This window comes from Chrysochloris asiatica, unplaced genomic scaffold, assembly GCF_000296735.1.
Source record: "Chrysochloris asiatica unplaced genomic scaffold, ChrAsi1.0 scaffold00344, whole genome shotgun sequence".
Lineage (NCBI taxonomy): Eukaryota > Metazoa > Chordata > Mammalia > Afrosoricida > Chrysochloridae > Chrysochloris > Chrysochloris asiatica.
The window spans coordinates 1,437,770-1,453,608 of NW_006408862.1; the positions used below are offsets into that span (position 1 = coordinate 1,437,770).

At 41.3% G+C, this 15,839-nt stretch overlaps 1 protein-coding gene across 2 annotated transcripts in view; it reads right to left on the minus strand.

The window, feature by feature from the left end:
• The window catches only part of NTRK2 (neurotrophic tyrosine kinase, receptor, type 2), a 562,954-nt gene that overhangs the window by 204,052 nt on the left and 343,063 nt on the right, over positions 1-15,839 (minus strand). The gene's annotated exons all lie outside the window — the stretch shown is intronic.

Sequence of the window (15,839 nt, forward strand, 5' to 3'; positions counted from 1 at the left end):
GTTTGACTACCTGGAGTCCTCCATGATGTGAGGAAACACAAATAACCATATAAAGGAATCCACAAAGAAGAGAAACTGAGGCCTCCAGCTGCTAATCTCAGCTGATTGCCCAGCCAACAAGCATCAACTACCCGACATGTATATGAGGCTGTTTTTGACCTTTCTAGTGTCCAGCCCTAATGCTCAGAGATATCCTCATCACCTGTCCTTGTCAGTGGAAGCTTGTGTGTTACTTTAAAATCTGGAGGGAGAAATGTCTCATGATCTACTTCTGAAAATGAGCCAGTGGAAACCCTTGAATCACAAAGGTTTGCTCCACAACCCATCATGGGGATGGCACAGGACTGGGCAGTATTTTGTTCTGTTGTACATGGTGTCACCATGAATCAGAACAAACTTGACAGCAACTAACAAGTCTTCAAATCCACACCATCATAAGTAAAACTACCTGGTCAACCCACAGAATGGTGAGAATTAGTAAACTGCTGTACTTTTAAGCCACTGAGTTTTGAGGTGGCTTGTCAAACCGAATTAGATGACCAAATCATGTTTAGAATAAAATATGCTATTACAAAGTTATCTTACATTTGAAGAAGGCATCTCAAGGGTTATACCCTCTTACCTTTCCCAGCTGGGGTGCTTCAACAAAAATGATTGTAGAACATATCTTTAGAATATATTTCATAGACAAGCCCCACCCTCAGATTCAGGTATATTTCCTGATTGCTACATGATCAAGAGAAGCCTCATGTACTAATGGCTAGATGACCAGTAAGAGGCACTTATTCATCAGGCCTTTTCATACCAAGGCAATTACTAATGTGAACACTTTTAGATATTATAGAAGCAGGAACATCATTTGTATCTGACATCTTCCTTAGTTATTTTTCTCTCAAATTCCTGCTCCTGTAACTAAGAAATTCTGTCCTTATAGCCAGATGTAACTAGAGGGTGAGAAAAGATCAGTGAAGTATGGACTATATCTGCTCAATGGACCTTCATTCCAGTAATTCATCAAATGGTCCCTTCATAGCATGCCTTTCAGGAGCTCCACCTGGATTGGTAGCAACGATCTCTCCCTACCTTAGAATACCAACTGAGAGGGAAGGAGTCTTCACATCAAGAATCCATCCGATCCCCTCTTAATCTTAGATACATGATTTGCTTTCCGGCTGCTGTGCTATTGCAAAGTACCTTGTAACTGCTCTTGGTGAGAAACTCCCTCACCATCAGGGAAATGAATCAGGCTGGGTTATCCTCTGTATACAGGATAGATAGGGACAGGCAACTTAGACATTGGCTACCTAAAGTGAGGGGGCGATAAAGGCTCAAAATGACTGGCTTACAAGGTTCCAAGAAGGAGTTTAGTTGGAGAGTGTGGGGAGGAAAGTAGAGTCCCTACTGAATAGTTTTCATCTTGTCTAAATGGATCTGGTGAAAAGAGATAGAGATAAAATTCCTATGATTCAATAATGAATAATTGTTACCATGACTAATTGCGCCTGTCACAACTATAAAGGTAGAAGTTTTGTAACAAAAATGGGGGAGTAGTTAATTTTACAGTCCAGAAACAGAGGACTCTAGAACCATCAAGGGAGAAGAGCACAAGCAGAAAGTGGGACCGTGTCCAGGAAAAGCAATGACACCAGAGATGGAGGCAGAGATGGGGACATGGAGAGGAGGAGCAGCTGAGGACTTTAGACTCATGGAATGAGAGGGTCTGAGTGCTGGCAGCCAGGAGGCAGACTTGCAGAATGGGCCCTTTTGTTGTTTAAACAATTATATATTCCTGAGTGTTTTTGTGTACACTTCTAAGTCCCCAACCCTCCCCCTCACCCCCCACCAAACAAAACAGAGGGAATGGAAACAAATACTGTTGAATGATGCTGCACAGAAGAGATTGTAATCATTGCAATGAAATGATGGTTTAAAGCTGATGGTCTCCCATGTAAACTATCACTCAGTTCACAATTTAAAAAAAAAGAGGCAATTGTTTGAACAGAACAAGGGGATACTAAATGGTTTAAAATCAGGGCCAGTGTTGTATTCTTTTACCATATTTATTCAATCTGTATGCTAAGGAACTAATCTGGGAAACTGGATTGTATGAAGAAGAACATGGTATCAGGATTGCAACTCACTAACAACCTGAGAAATGCCAATAAAACAACCTTTTCTGCTTAACTTAAAATATTTACTGATGAAGATCAAAGATTACAGCCTTCAGTGTGGATTACACTTCAACATAAAGAAAGCAAAAATCCTCACAACTGGTACAATAAACAACATCATGATAAACAGAGTAAAGACTGAAGGTATCAAAGATTTCATTTGACTTGAATCTACAATCAACATCCACGGAAGCAGCAGTGAAAAAAAATCAAACAACGTGTTGCATTAGACAAATCTACTGCAAAAGACATCTTTAAAATGTGCATCTGACCTAAGTCCATTAAAAAAAGGGGGAAAAAAAGATCTCTCACATCCATAGCCCCCTCTTGCCCAATATTACCTCTTCCTGAGTGATATTAGTAACCTGATATGACCCAGGACTTCTGGTGTGGACAGCAAACCACAAGGTCAGCAGTTCAAACCCACCAGCTGCTCCTCAGAAACCCTATACAGGGTCACTATGAGTCAGAACTGACTAAACAGCACTTAACAACAGTATGATCCAAGATTAGGAGAAGAAGGGAAAGGAGAAACAAGGTCATGGGTCTAACATTTATTGACCGCAATGTGCCAAACACTATGATAGATGCTCTATGTACATTTGAAATCTCTGAAGCTATAGAAGAACCAGAACATTTAGGTGTTAATATCCATGTTGTATTTGTTGTTGTTAGTTGCCATCGAGTCAGTGCCGACTCATAGAGACCTTATGCACAGCAGAACGAAACACTGCCCAATCCTGGGCCAACCTTACTATTGTTGCCATGCTTGAGCCCATTGATGTTACCACTTGGCCATTCCATCTCACTGAGGGTCTTCCTCTTTTTCTCTGACCCTCCACCTTACCAGTGACTGGTCCCTCCTGACAATGTGTCTGAAGTATGAGAGACAAAGTTTGTCCATCTTGGCCTCCAAGGAACACTCCGGCTTCACTTCTTCCAACACAGATCTGTTGGTTCTATGAGCAGCCCAGGGCACTTTCAATATTGTCCTCCAACACCATAACTCAAAAGCATCAATTCTTCTATAGTCTTCCTTATTTACTGTCCAACTTTCTCATGCATATAAGGTTATTGAAAATACCATGGCTTGGGAAAATACCATGGCATGTTTTATACTATCATGACAATGTCACAGCTGTCTCTCATTGAGTTCCCTCATTGGTAGTTTTAAACTGTTATAAGCATTGTACAGAGTGGAAACTGAGGCTCATTGAGGTTATATGACTTGCCCATAACACATAAATAAGTTATGGATCCAGGATTAAAACTCAGGTCTGTCTGATTCTAATGTCTGTATACTAATACTAATGGTGGTGTTATGAAGACAGATGTTTTTCCTAACAAACTGACCCATGGCAATGGTTCAAAAGTTTTACCCTCAGAGTAGACACCAACGATACATTAAAGCAATATCCCTATTTAAAATCTAAAACTGTTTTGGATCCCAGTTAAAGCATCAAGGGTATTTTAGAATTACAAGAAGGAAAAAGAAATGTTTTTAAAGAGCCACTTAAAAACGTCACTGCTGTCAGTAGTAATGAATGGGAAAGTTCATGGATGCGGCAATTAGCCAACTCATGAAGACCGAGTTCCTCAAGAATATAAACCAAAGCAGATTTTACAACCTGCAATTCATCTAGATAATGAACTCAATTCCTCTGCTATTATGGGTTGAAGTGGGTGTCTGGGGTCAGGTTAGCTTTGTGGTGTGTGGGATGTTTCAAGGACTGGGCTCAACCCACCAAGGATTTCTATAGGGTTGGGGTAAGATGTCTAGCTATGAGTTTTGCTTGAATTCTTCTGCTAATATGGATTGAAGTGGATGTCTGAGGTCAGATTAGCAAGGAGACAGAACTCATTGGATGGCTTTGAGGTATGACAACCTGAACTCTGTCACTCTATACCTGAACCTTATGTGAATTTCTTACCTAAACTCTTCAAGTTTCATTTTCTTTATCCATAAGAAACTGCATGGTATGTCAATGAACATGATTACAGTTCATGGCAACCCCATGTCTATCAGAGTAGAACTGTGCTCCATAAGGTTTTCAGTGACTGACATTTTCGAAGTAGTATCCAGGACTTTCAGTTAGCAGCTGAGAGTGTTAACAATTTGCATAGTCCAAGGACTCTGTGAAAACACGTAGCACATGGAGAGTCCAAAAATGGTTCCCTTCTCTTTCCTTTGTCATCGCTAACATCTGAACCCAAGAATAACATTTTATTCTGCTCCCTTTGTTCTGGCAGCCTTATGTTTACATTATTAACTACTTGGAAAATGATGAGGCTGAATTTGTTTTGTTTTCTGTTCTACTCTGTGGTTTGTCAAGAAGCTATGTACCTTTAAAAAAATGTGTTTTTGTCATTTCTTGTAAAATTTATTTGAAACTTAAGCTAATATCAAATAAAACAAGATCATATGTCCCTTTTGTCCCCATAACATCAAGAAAATAATTTGTAAGCTCAAGCAATACCAACAAATAATCTTTCCCCAAACAGGGGGAAAATGGTGCCATACTTTCTACAGTTTCCCAGCTTACTAGATTTTTCCACTGGGGTCTAAGCCAGAAAATTGAAATGCATACAGCAAAGGAAAGCTGAGAACTGATGTCACGGTCCTTTGGAGATTGTTATCCAAAGTCTCAGGAAGGAGTGACTATTTACTGATGGCCAGAAAGAACCATGGCACTTAATCCTACTATTGATATGCTTGGTCAATGATCAAGGCTTATCGTCAAGCCCCAACAAGGCTATCATTTTTGGCTTTTGGATATCAAATCATTTTTCCTTGACTCTCAAGTCATTTGGCTCCAAGAAATACCTCCTTTCTTACAGTAAACCAGTTGCTATCAAGTTGATTCCAACTCATTATGATCCATGTATGTCAAGTAGAATTGTGTTCCATAAGTGGCTAATTCTTTTGGAACATCACCAGTCCTTTCTTTCAAGACCCCTCTGGGTGGACTTAAACTGCCAACCTTTTGGGTAGCAGCCAAATCCATTAACCAAATAATGCTAGAGTTCTTTTGTTGTTTTATTCACTCCTTTGACAGCAAGAAAACTTCACCACCAAGGGTAGGCACTTCATTTCTTGCTAGTCGCTTGGATATGAGTAAGTCTGTTGGTCTTGGATAGTTGTTTTCCAGATTCAAGCCACCAAGGCAGGGCGCAGCACGATAGGAGGTAATTGCAATTCAATCCTGAAAAGTCTTTGGCTCTGAGAGCTGACCTGGGAAATGCCTGGTGTGAGATGGAAGAAATCGAGGAACACATGCTAACCCACTGCCATCAGGTCAATTCAAACTCACAGTGATACCATGTGTAACATAGTAGAACTACTCCATAGGGTTTTCGTGACTGTAATCATGGTGTGGCTCTGTGGGTTAATGCGCCAGACTTCAAAGCCACTTGAACTGCAAGGTCAGTGGTTCAAGTTCACCAGTCACTCCTCCGAAACCCTATACAGGGTCGCTAGGGGTCGGAATCGATTTGATGTCACTTAACAACAACAACAACAACAACAACAACAACAACAACAACAATCTTTATGGAAGCAGGTTGCCATACCTTACTCCCAGGGACCAACACTCACACTGGCTTACTAAGTACTAGTTTTGGTCTTTGCAAAAACCCCTTACATATCTTGGCATATTAATAAATTCTCCTGAAATCAAACGCATGAAGGAGTGCCACGAATCATTGACTTCTCTTTTTGCTTTTTTTTTTTTTTTTTTGCATGAACCACACACATTCCGCCCAAACAAAACTTATTCTCAGGAACAGAGTCCAAGCCCACGCTGAAGCTTCATCTTTTGTTCAATCTCCACATTTGTTTTACCCTCAGAGAGTTGAGACAGAAACTGATAGCTCATGCTTTTCATTAAGCCAGGCAAGAAATGCTTACGCGGTTTTACTCCTTCATCAGCCTGCCTAATGATACCCATTCACAGTCCCTTTCATACAGAGATTTCAGATTCCAGCTCTCAAAAACACACACCAACCAGGACACATCTGCTTCCTGCCCCACTCTATCTCCTTTTTACATTACCCAGTGAAAAATCCACGAAGGCCCACAACACACAAGCTAAGCAAAGTCTAGATGGGAGAACCAGTTTCAAGGTGGAGAAGAATAAGGGCAAGGAAAAAGTTTGGAGATAAAGGTGAAGGGAGACAGTGAGGTAAGAAGACAGAAAAGGATCTTCCCATTCAACATATTCAAGTAATTTACAGCCTCTAGTGGCAAGCTTCTGCTTGACAGAACAAACAACAGAAAACAGCACATGGGGCTTCTCTCCAAGGTAAAGCTACTCTGTAACAGTCTGAGGCACCAAGCCAAAGCTGGAGTTCCAGAGAGCAGCTCTGGATTCATATTTGCTGTTCTTACAAGTTGTTGAATCCATTCCAACCCCCAGTGACCCCATGTGAGCAGTGCAGAACAACACCACAGAATAGTCCAGACTTTTGGAAGCAGATCACCAGGCCTTTCTACTGAGGAGCTTCTGGGTGAGTTCAAAATGCCAAGCTTTCAACTAGTAGATAAGTGTTTAAGCATTTGTATCCCGAGTCCTGGTGTGGCGCTGTGGGCTCATGCGCTGGACTGCAAGGTTGGTTTGAACCGCAAGGTCGGCTGTTCAAGCTCATCAGCTGCTCCTCAGAAACCCTATACAGGGTTGCTATGTGTCAGAACTGGCTCAACTGCACTCAACAACAACAGAAAATTCTTAGCACTCATAGAATTATCAACTCTACCTCATGGTGACCCCATGTGTATCAGAGTAGCACCACGCCATAAGGCTCTCAAAGGCTGATTGTTTGGAAGAAGATAGTCAGGCCTTTCTTCTGAGGGGCTTCTGGAAGGATTTGAACAGACAGCTTATTGGCTATCAGCTGAGCATGCTAACCATTTGCACCACGCAGGGACTCCTCAATATATACCGTCTTGATCTAGACAGCTGAAATCCCATTTCACTTCAACTGTGTGTTCAGATCTTTCTAAAGTCTCTTCTTTCTGGCTAATTCGCCTATTGGTAGAAATTTTATAGAAATAAAGCACAGAACTCCTCATGACTGCTAATGGAACATCATTTTAAATACTGGATTTCAAGAAATCACATAGGAAATCACTCATCTGCACACATTTTTTTTCTGAAGTTGCCCAAGCCGAGTCTGCTTCCTGTATCAGGCTAGAACTCTCACTCATGCCTTGGATAATGCTTCTCAGAAACATTAAACGTCAAAACAAAGGACGCTTTCAATTCTGCTACAAGTATATCACGTCTTTGATTCATTACAGCACAGAAGACCAGATGTGGTTCACACTTAAATCATATCCTTAATATAAAGATCCAGGGCTGCTGAAATTCAGCATATGCAACAGATATTCTTCAAACAATTCTTTAATAGTAGGAGACCTATTTTGGGTCTTTTTAACATTCTTTCCCTTTCATTAGTTTGTCACTCGAGCCTCATTTTCAACAGATCATCAAAAAACAAGCTTCTAGTCTTGTACGTTTCTGATTAATGACATTAGATTTTAAATTCTAAATAGCCTCTGATGTTGTTGTTGTTATGTGTCCTCGAGTTGGTTCCTACTCATAGCTACCCTATATAGGGTTTATGAAGAATGGCTGATGAGTTTGAACCGCTGACCTTGTGGTTCAAACTAACTTTATGATTGATGGCTTATCTTATAGTGCTACACCAGGACTCTGATTGTTGTTGTTGTTAAGTGCCATCAAGTAGATTCCAACTCACAGCGACCCTATATGGAGTTTCTGAGGAAAGGCTGGTGTGTTTGAACTACTGAGTTTGTGGTTCAAACTGACCACATGTTAAAAAGACACCAGGACTCTGATTGTTGTTGTTAGGTGTCATCAAGTTGGTTCTGACTCAGCGAGCCTGTATAGGATTCCTGAGGAGCAGCTGGTGGGTTTGAACCACCAATGTTGTCGCTCAAACTGACTTTGTAGTCCAGTGCATTAACCCACGATGCCACACCAGGTCTCTGATAGAGGTAACTTGATTTGATTATAGACTGGAGAACTGCGGAGTTGGAAGGGACCTCCATGACCATCTCCTCCCTGGCTTTCCCTCAGAGAGTTATCAAGCACTGGTTAGTCCAGGAGACAGATACATTTCACACCAGGCAATGCACTCTCTTCTTTCCACTGCCATATGGCAACCACGGAGTCCTGGTGTGGCACTTAGGATCAGCTGGATTGCGAACCACAAGGTCAGCAGTTCAAACTCACCAGCCATTCCTCAGAAATCCTACACAGGGTCACTATGTGTGGGAAGTGACTCTAAGGCACTTAACAATAACAACTCAAACTATGGAGTCCCCGGGGTGATGCAAATAGTTAAGGTACTGGACTGCTAATGAAAGGTTGGAAGTCTGAAACCAACCAGAGGTGCCTTGGAAGAAAATCTACTTTCCCAGAATAAGCCATTGAGAACCCTGTGGAGCACAGTTTCACTCTGACACTCAAGGAATCACGATGAGCTGGAATCGACTCCATGGCATCTGGTTAGGCTAACAGGAAAGCATGGGGACTGGCTTTTACCACCTGTACAATTGCCCCACAGCCACTCCCAGTATAGATACTATACCTTATACATTTAACTTAAGGAACCCTGGTAGCATTGCGGATTATGAGTTGGGCTGCTAACCACAAGGCCAGCAGTTCGAATCTGCCAGTCACTTCTCCTAAGAACACAGAGACTCTCTGCTCCCATAACAATTTATAGCCTCAGAAACCCTATACAGGCCGTTACGGGTTGGAAGCAACTCCACAGAACATAACTACCATCACCAACACCACCACTCCCTTTTAAAGAGCCCTGATAGCGAAGGGGCTTACGAGCTGGGCTACTAACCACAAGGTCAGAAGTTTGAGCCTACCAGCCACTCCTTGGGAGAAAAATGAGGCTTTCTGCTCCCATAAAGATTTACAGCCTCAGAAACCTTATACAGGGTCTTTATGAGTCGGAACTGACTCGGTGGCACACAACCACTGCATTTAACTAAGTGGTCTTAGCTCCTATGTTTAACATTTGCGAGGACACATCAATTGGGAGAAATGCAAACAACAGTGCAGCTGCAAGACACCACTTCTACACAGACAAGTATTAAACAAAGAGAATATTTCCAGTCGCCCTTACTGGCACAGTATAGAGTATAATTAGTGTTAAGCGTCTGTGATGAATAGTACCTAACAAATAGCACAAGCATTATGAGAAGACCACAGTTTTATTAAACACTGAAAATTACCTTTCTCCCAGTGGCTATATCAAAAGATAATGAATTCTCTGCAAGTGGCAGCCGAGATGCAAATCCAATTCTGAACAAGACTCACAAGTGCAGTGCATGATAGATTATGCTGGTAGAGATACAGGCTTCGTCTAGACAAAATGCAAAACTTCCTTTCCCTTCTGTACATGTGTATAATTAGGAAAATATGAAGAATAGCTAATCATCAGTATTGTATGCATGCCTGCCTCTGATTTAAAAAAAAAAAAAAAAAGCCTAGATGAAAGTTGAACTTTGTTCTCCTAGGCCTCCAGTTTCAGTTTTCAGAAGGACTACTGGTATCTGTGAAGGAGCTCTGGTAACATAGTGGTTATGAATCGGGCTGCGAACCTTAAGGTCATCAATTCAAAACTACCAGCAGCTCCGTGGGAGAAAGATGAGGCTTTCTGCTCCAGTAAAGATTTACAGCCTCGGAAACCTTGTACAGCGTCACTATGGGTCAGAACCAACTCGAAGGCACTTAACAACAACAACTGATATCTGTGGAGTCTGCATGTGGTGCTGTTGGATCAGCACTGAACTGCTAAACTCAAGGTCAGCAGTTCCAACCCACCAGTTGCTTCTTGGAAACTCTATACAGGGCCACGCTGAGTTGAACTGACTTATCAGCAAAACACTGATATTTGAGAATTAGAAAGAACCCTCCTTGGGCTCTATATTTGACTAACTCTTCCTTAAATGTTTGCTTTCAACCAAGTGGCATCCCAGGGTTTCAATTTGTGAAAGCAGGTTTTATCATACAAAGGAAGCAGACAATGTCTGAGGGACAAAATTGAAGCCACTCTGATGGGTTTATTATTTTATTTGATTTACTTCTGGTTTTTCTTACGCAATCTTATTTATGTCAAAGTAAGTTGAAGCTGAATTCATTATGTAGTGAAATGCAATTTGAACACTTTTTATTGGAAGATGGGGATTCATTCAATCATTACTCTCCTTAAATCCTATTATCTCAACTGACATTGTTTTATGCAAATCAAATCTCATATGATGAGATTCCAAAGTAAATGTAAGGATTTGTGGGGAGGAATGAAATAATACTCCAAGAATACCCTAATACTACGGACAATAAAGTTATACACAAGTTAACATTCCTATCATTTTGCATTAGGAGAGCAGGCTTTCTCCCAGGGAAATTGATTGAGTCAGCAAACTTGACTTTCTTGAGTAAACTTGATAGAACAGCAGTTTCCAATCATTCCAATACAGGGTTTTCAAAAGTGTTGCTCCTCTTCTGACCCAGTTTGGGAATTTCTGTATTTTGTGGATTATGTGAATAACAACATTTACTTAATTATTACTGGGCCTCTTCCTTTTCATATAGGGTTTAGAAGTTTTTGCATCCCAGTAACTAATAACCAGTATTTGCACGTGAAATTTGGACAATGACTAAGGAAGACTGAAGAAGAATTGATGCCTCTGAATTACGGGGTTGATGAAGAATATTGCACACACCCATGAACTTGCCAAAAGAACAAACAAATCAGAATGCTCCTTAGAAATGAGGGTGGTAAGACTTTGTTTCACTTTGGAGAGACCAATGCCTAAAAAAGATATCATGCTTGGTGAAGTACAGGGTCAGTGAAGAAGGGGAAGATCATCAATGAGATGGATTGTCATAGTAGCTGCATCAATGGACTCAAACATCGGAATGATGATGAGGATGGCGTAAGACTGGGCAATGCTTTGTTCTGTTGCACATATGTTTCTGTTGCACATGAAGTCAGAACTGATTTGACAACACCTAACCACAACAGTAACTTTATGAAATCTTGCTGAGAAAAAGAAAAAAAAGGTAAAACTTTCTCTACCTGCTATTTGTTTACCTGTTTCATTGTGTTAGAACATAGGAAATCTTCAATCCACCTTTTCTAGTTGCCATAGAATTGTCTCTGATTTGTGTCAACCTCCTATGTGTCAGAGTAGAACTGTGCTCCACAGGGTTTTCAATGGCTAATTTTTCAGAAGTAGGACACCAGGCCTTTTTTTTTTTTTGAGACACCTGTCGGTGGCACCTTCTGGTTAGCAACTGATTGCATTAACCAGTTACTCCACCCATTAATTACCTTTAACTCATGTTGTCGTTGTTAAGCACCCTTGCGTCAATTTCAACTTATCGCAACCCTGTATAGGGTTTCCAAGGACCTACTGGAGAATTTGCACTTCATCCTTGTGGTCCAGTGTACGATCCCACTGCATCCCTTAACTCATTAGAAGGTCTAATTACCAAAGTTCATGTCCATGTTTGATTGTTTAGAAAGGGAGCTGTTTCTTCATGGAAACATTGTACCTGGCACTTAGAATGGCAAGCCTATCCCTAAGATGCTTGATACGTCCCAATGCTACTCTGCCCTACTCTAATCATAATTCTTATGTCTGGACCTACCAGGAATGAAATCTTTCCATAGTTAGAAAGCTTTGACAGCTGTATGAGTTACCAGCAAACAAAAGAGGGTAGCCAAAATATCAGTAAAGGATGGAGGGCCAGAGAAAGCTCACCAGCAACTGAGGTTCAAGTTAGAGAACTTGTGGCCTCATCTCTCTCATCTTCATGTCCATCCAGGTGAGAAGCTGGGGCAGTGATCTCCAAACTCCAGCAAGCATCCAACCCATCTGGGACTGTTTAACAGTGAAGAACTGCTGGCCTCCTGTCTAGCAATTCTAATTTGATAGATCTTGGTTGAGATGCAGGGATTTGACTCTTAGAAAGCCTCTCCAGTGATTATTGCCACAACGAAAAACTGAAACAAAACCCACAGGCAACACAGTGAGGAGAAAAATCCCAAGGCTTTAACTATCTGACGACTACTTACAGCTGGCTGACTGGCTAGAGGATGCTGGGTCAAGGGTGAATGGATACAGGTCTCCTCCCACAGTGGAGTTTTTCACTGTGGTATCTGAGAAGAAAAAGGCTGGGAAATGTCTCTAACAAAAGGTCACTGGGTGGCTCTCTAGTCTTCTCCCAAAGCAATGAAGCTGTCAGTGAAGATAAGGGCCTTGACACACTGAACTTTATCCTTTGGAATCATTCTCCCTCATGTTGTCTTTAGGCAACACATACCTCCTTCAGTTGCTTACAATGAAAAGTGGTCTTTCATAGAACAGAAGGAAATTTGGGGATTTAAACTACAGGCAAAATGAGAAAATTGGAGATGCACCATCTCTAGTTAAATTTGCTAATTTCTCGTGTATGCCCCCAAATCATATGGGGATCTGTGAGTGTGGTATCTGTGTAAGTGTGTGTGTGTGTGTGCTTGCCCTGGGGGGCACAGGGAAGAAGATGGACTATATGGCTGGAAAGAGACAGAGAGATGGGCAGAGGTATGTTGTTGTCGTTGTTAAGTGCCTTTGAGTTGGTTCTGACCCATAGTGACCCTGTATAGGGTTTCCAAGGAGCAGCTGGTGAGCTTGAACTGCCGACCCTGCAGTTCAAATTGACCTTGCAGTCCTGCGCCACCCTAGGACTCTGGACGGTGGTATAGTATGTACTTAAGAAAACAGATTTCGGATTCAGAGTTAGTTTTCTTAGCTGGATATCCTGGGGCAAGTTGCCTTATTTTCTTCATCTACAGAATTAAAACAATAATAGTGACTAAGGAGCTCTGGTAGCGTAGTGGTTACGAATCGGGCTGCGAACCTTAAGGTCATCAGTTTGAAACTACCAGCCGCTCTGCGAGAGGAAGATGAGGCTTTCTACTCCCGTAAGGATTTACACCCTCGGAAACCCTGTACAGGGTCGCTATGGGTCAGAACCGACTCGACGGCACTTAACAACAATGGTATATACTGTTATTTCATGAAGCAAATGAGACAACTCTAGCTAAAGCTCATTGAACAGTGGTCAGCATGCTTTGACTGCCAAACCAAGAGAGGCTAGAAATAAAGGCCTGGCAATATACTGAAAATCAGTCAGTGGAAACCCTGCAGATCACAACAGTCCAATCCACATGGGGATGACATAGGACTGGGTAGTATTTTGTGTGTTGTACATGGGGTCACCATGAGTCCAGGCCCACTGGACTGTAACTAACAGCAATAAATGGCCTTGTTTAATCAAATCTCTCCCATTCATCCCAAGAAGGAGCCATCTGAAACACTTCCCTGCTCCTTTCCCAACCTTCCAAGTTTCTTTTTGACAATTAAACTTCCCACTCATCTTCCTTAGCAATTCCTTCTCTGTCTCTTAGTCTCAAATCTTTCCAATAACCATGACTATCACTCACTGCTCTGCTTTTTCTAAAATCGTTCCACTTTTAGACTTCACATCCCTCCTTTTTTAAAAATCTCTTTCAAAATGCCTCTATTGTGGCTATTCTTCTCCACACAAAAGTCACCACTGGAACTTCAACATTATATTTGTCACGTAGGCCTCCTGAGGAGTGATTCTCTCAAAATACAAAACATGAAATGTTAGTATATCAGAAACCCATTTCAGAAAACCAGACAGAAGAATTCTCAGAATGTAAATGACTTGGGAGAAGATAAAGAACACAGAAAGAAAAAAAAAAAAACAAAAAATTTTAAGCCCAACAATGAACAGACATGGCCACTAAGGTAAACACTACGCAATTCAAATGAAAAGACCCAAACCTCCACTCCTAATAGAATTATAGGAAATTATAACTGACTAGCCGTGCCTGAACCTCAGTGAGGTAGAGATGGAATTTCCCCCAAGAGCTGTAAGAGTTACAAGTGAAGTAGGATCATCATTCATTCTCTGGCTCATTCAGTTGCACTACACACATTTGTTATGCTCCTGAAATGTCCTAGGCACTGTTTTAGGAGCTGGGGATACCGAAGCAAGTTTTGTCCATGATTAAGAGCTTAGAAAATTGTCAACAAGTATTTACTTCTATCTGCGAGTTCTAACATCACTTAATGACCTTCCACTGAATTTCTGGGTAAGACATGACTTCCTGAGTACACATTCATCACGTGACAGAGGCATATGATCTTAAACCTGAATTTTCGTTGCCAGCATTTCTGTCTCCTCATTGTTAAGGGTTGAAGATAGACTTACTAGTCAGAAGTTTGTTTGATTTCATTTTGTTGGAAATAGTTTTCATATTAGCAAATGTATATTCTTAGATGCAAAAAACAAAACAAAACAAAACAAAAAACACCCATCCCTCAGGGGCAGCAAAAGAGGTCATCAAATTCTCTCTTTGGAAATATCTCAACCACTTTTCTCCAGCCTCATTGTAATTTGTCTCTCAAAACCATTCTCAGGCGGCAGTTCCCACAAACCCCAAAGGGCTGTCTGAGCTCAGCAGCTTTACACTAATGTATTCATGTGGACTCAAGAGGCATGAAAATTTTCAGAAAAGAGTATTGCGTTGGTTAACATCCACTATTGCTGCACTGTTGTGGTTAAGTGCTGAGTCAGTTGCAACTCTGCATGGGATTTCCAAGGAGTAACTGGTGGGCTTGGACTGCCAAATATGCAGTTAGTAGTCCATTCAACAGGACCATACCAGGGTTCCAATATATACTCTATGTTCTGTGAAATACGATGCTATGTGATTTGCATGCTGTGAGAGCATCAGATTATATACACACAGCCCCTGAATTACAAATGAGGTCCATTCTTAAGTATGTTTTTAAGTAGAATTTGTACCTAAAGCAGGGCACTGAAGTGTGGTGCATCAGTTAATACTAACTATCTAGCATACTTTTCTATCCATGAAGGAAAATTAAAAGAATGTCTCCAGATACACGAAAACATATTTAACATAATAGTATTGTAATAGTATGTTCTGATGCATATCAGAAAGTAGCACCCATTTGGTATTACAATTACAAATTACGTACATCCTATTTTTAATTTAACAGGACTTACAGGGTTTGGGACCATGGACATATATGTGGTCAGATGTCATTAACAACCTGTGATATGCAGATGATACAACCTTGATCGCTGAAAGTGAAGAGTGTTGCGGACCGTGTAAGACTGGTCAGAGGTTCGAGGCCCTATAGGCCCGAGTGTAACAAATGAGGCCACTGGCAGTTAATGGCAAATTGTTTTTCATCTTAATATTCAGTTACATGTATTAATTTAATACACGGAGCTCTTGATAATCCACAGATAAATGTGATATTTTCCTAAAACCGAGACTACAGGTTGCAAGGTCAGGCCTTTCTCCAAAGGATTAACTAAAAATAGCTTAGCTACTTCTCGGTTCTTTGTTCTATAGACAAAAAAAACAGCCTCCCTAATCCTTTTCCAGGTGCAGCCCATTCACCTGGGCTTCTCAAGTCCTCCTGCAGACCTGGCTCAGGAAGCCGAAACAGCGGGACTCCACCCAAGCTTTTGTCCTTACCTCTCACCTTCCCCCACCTGAGCTCAGGGGCTATAG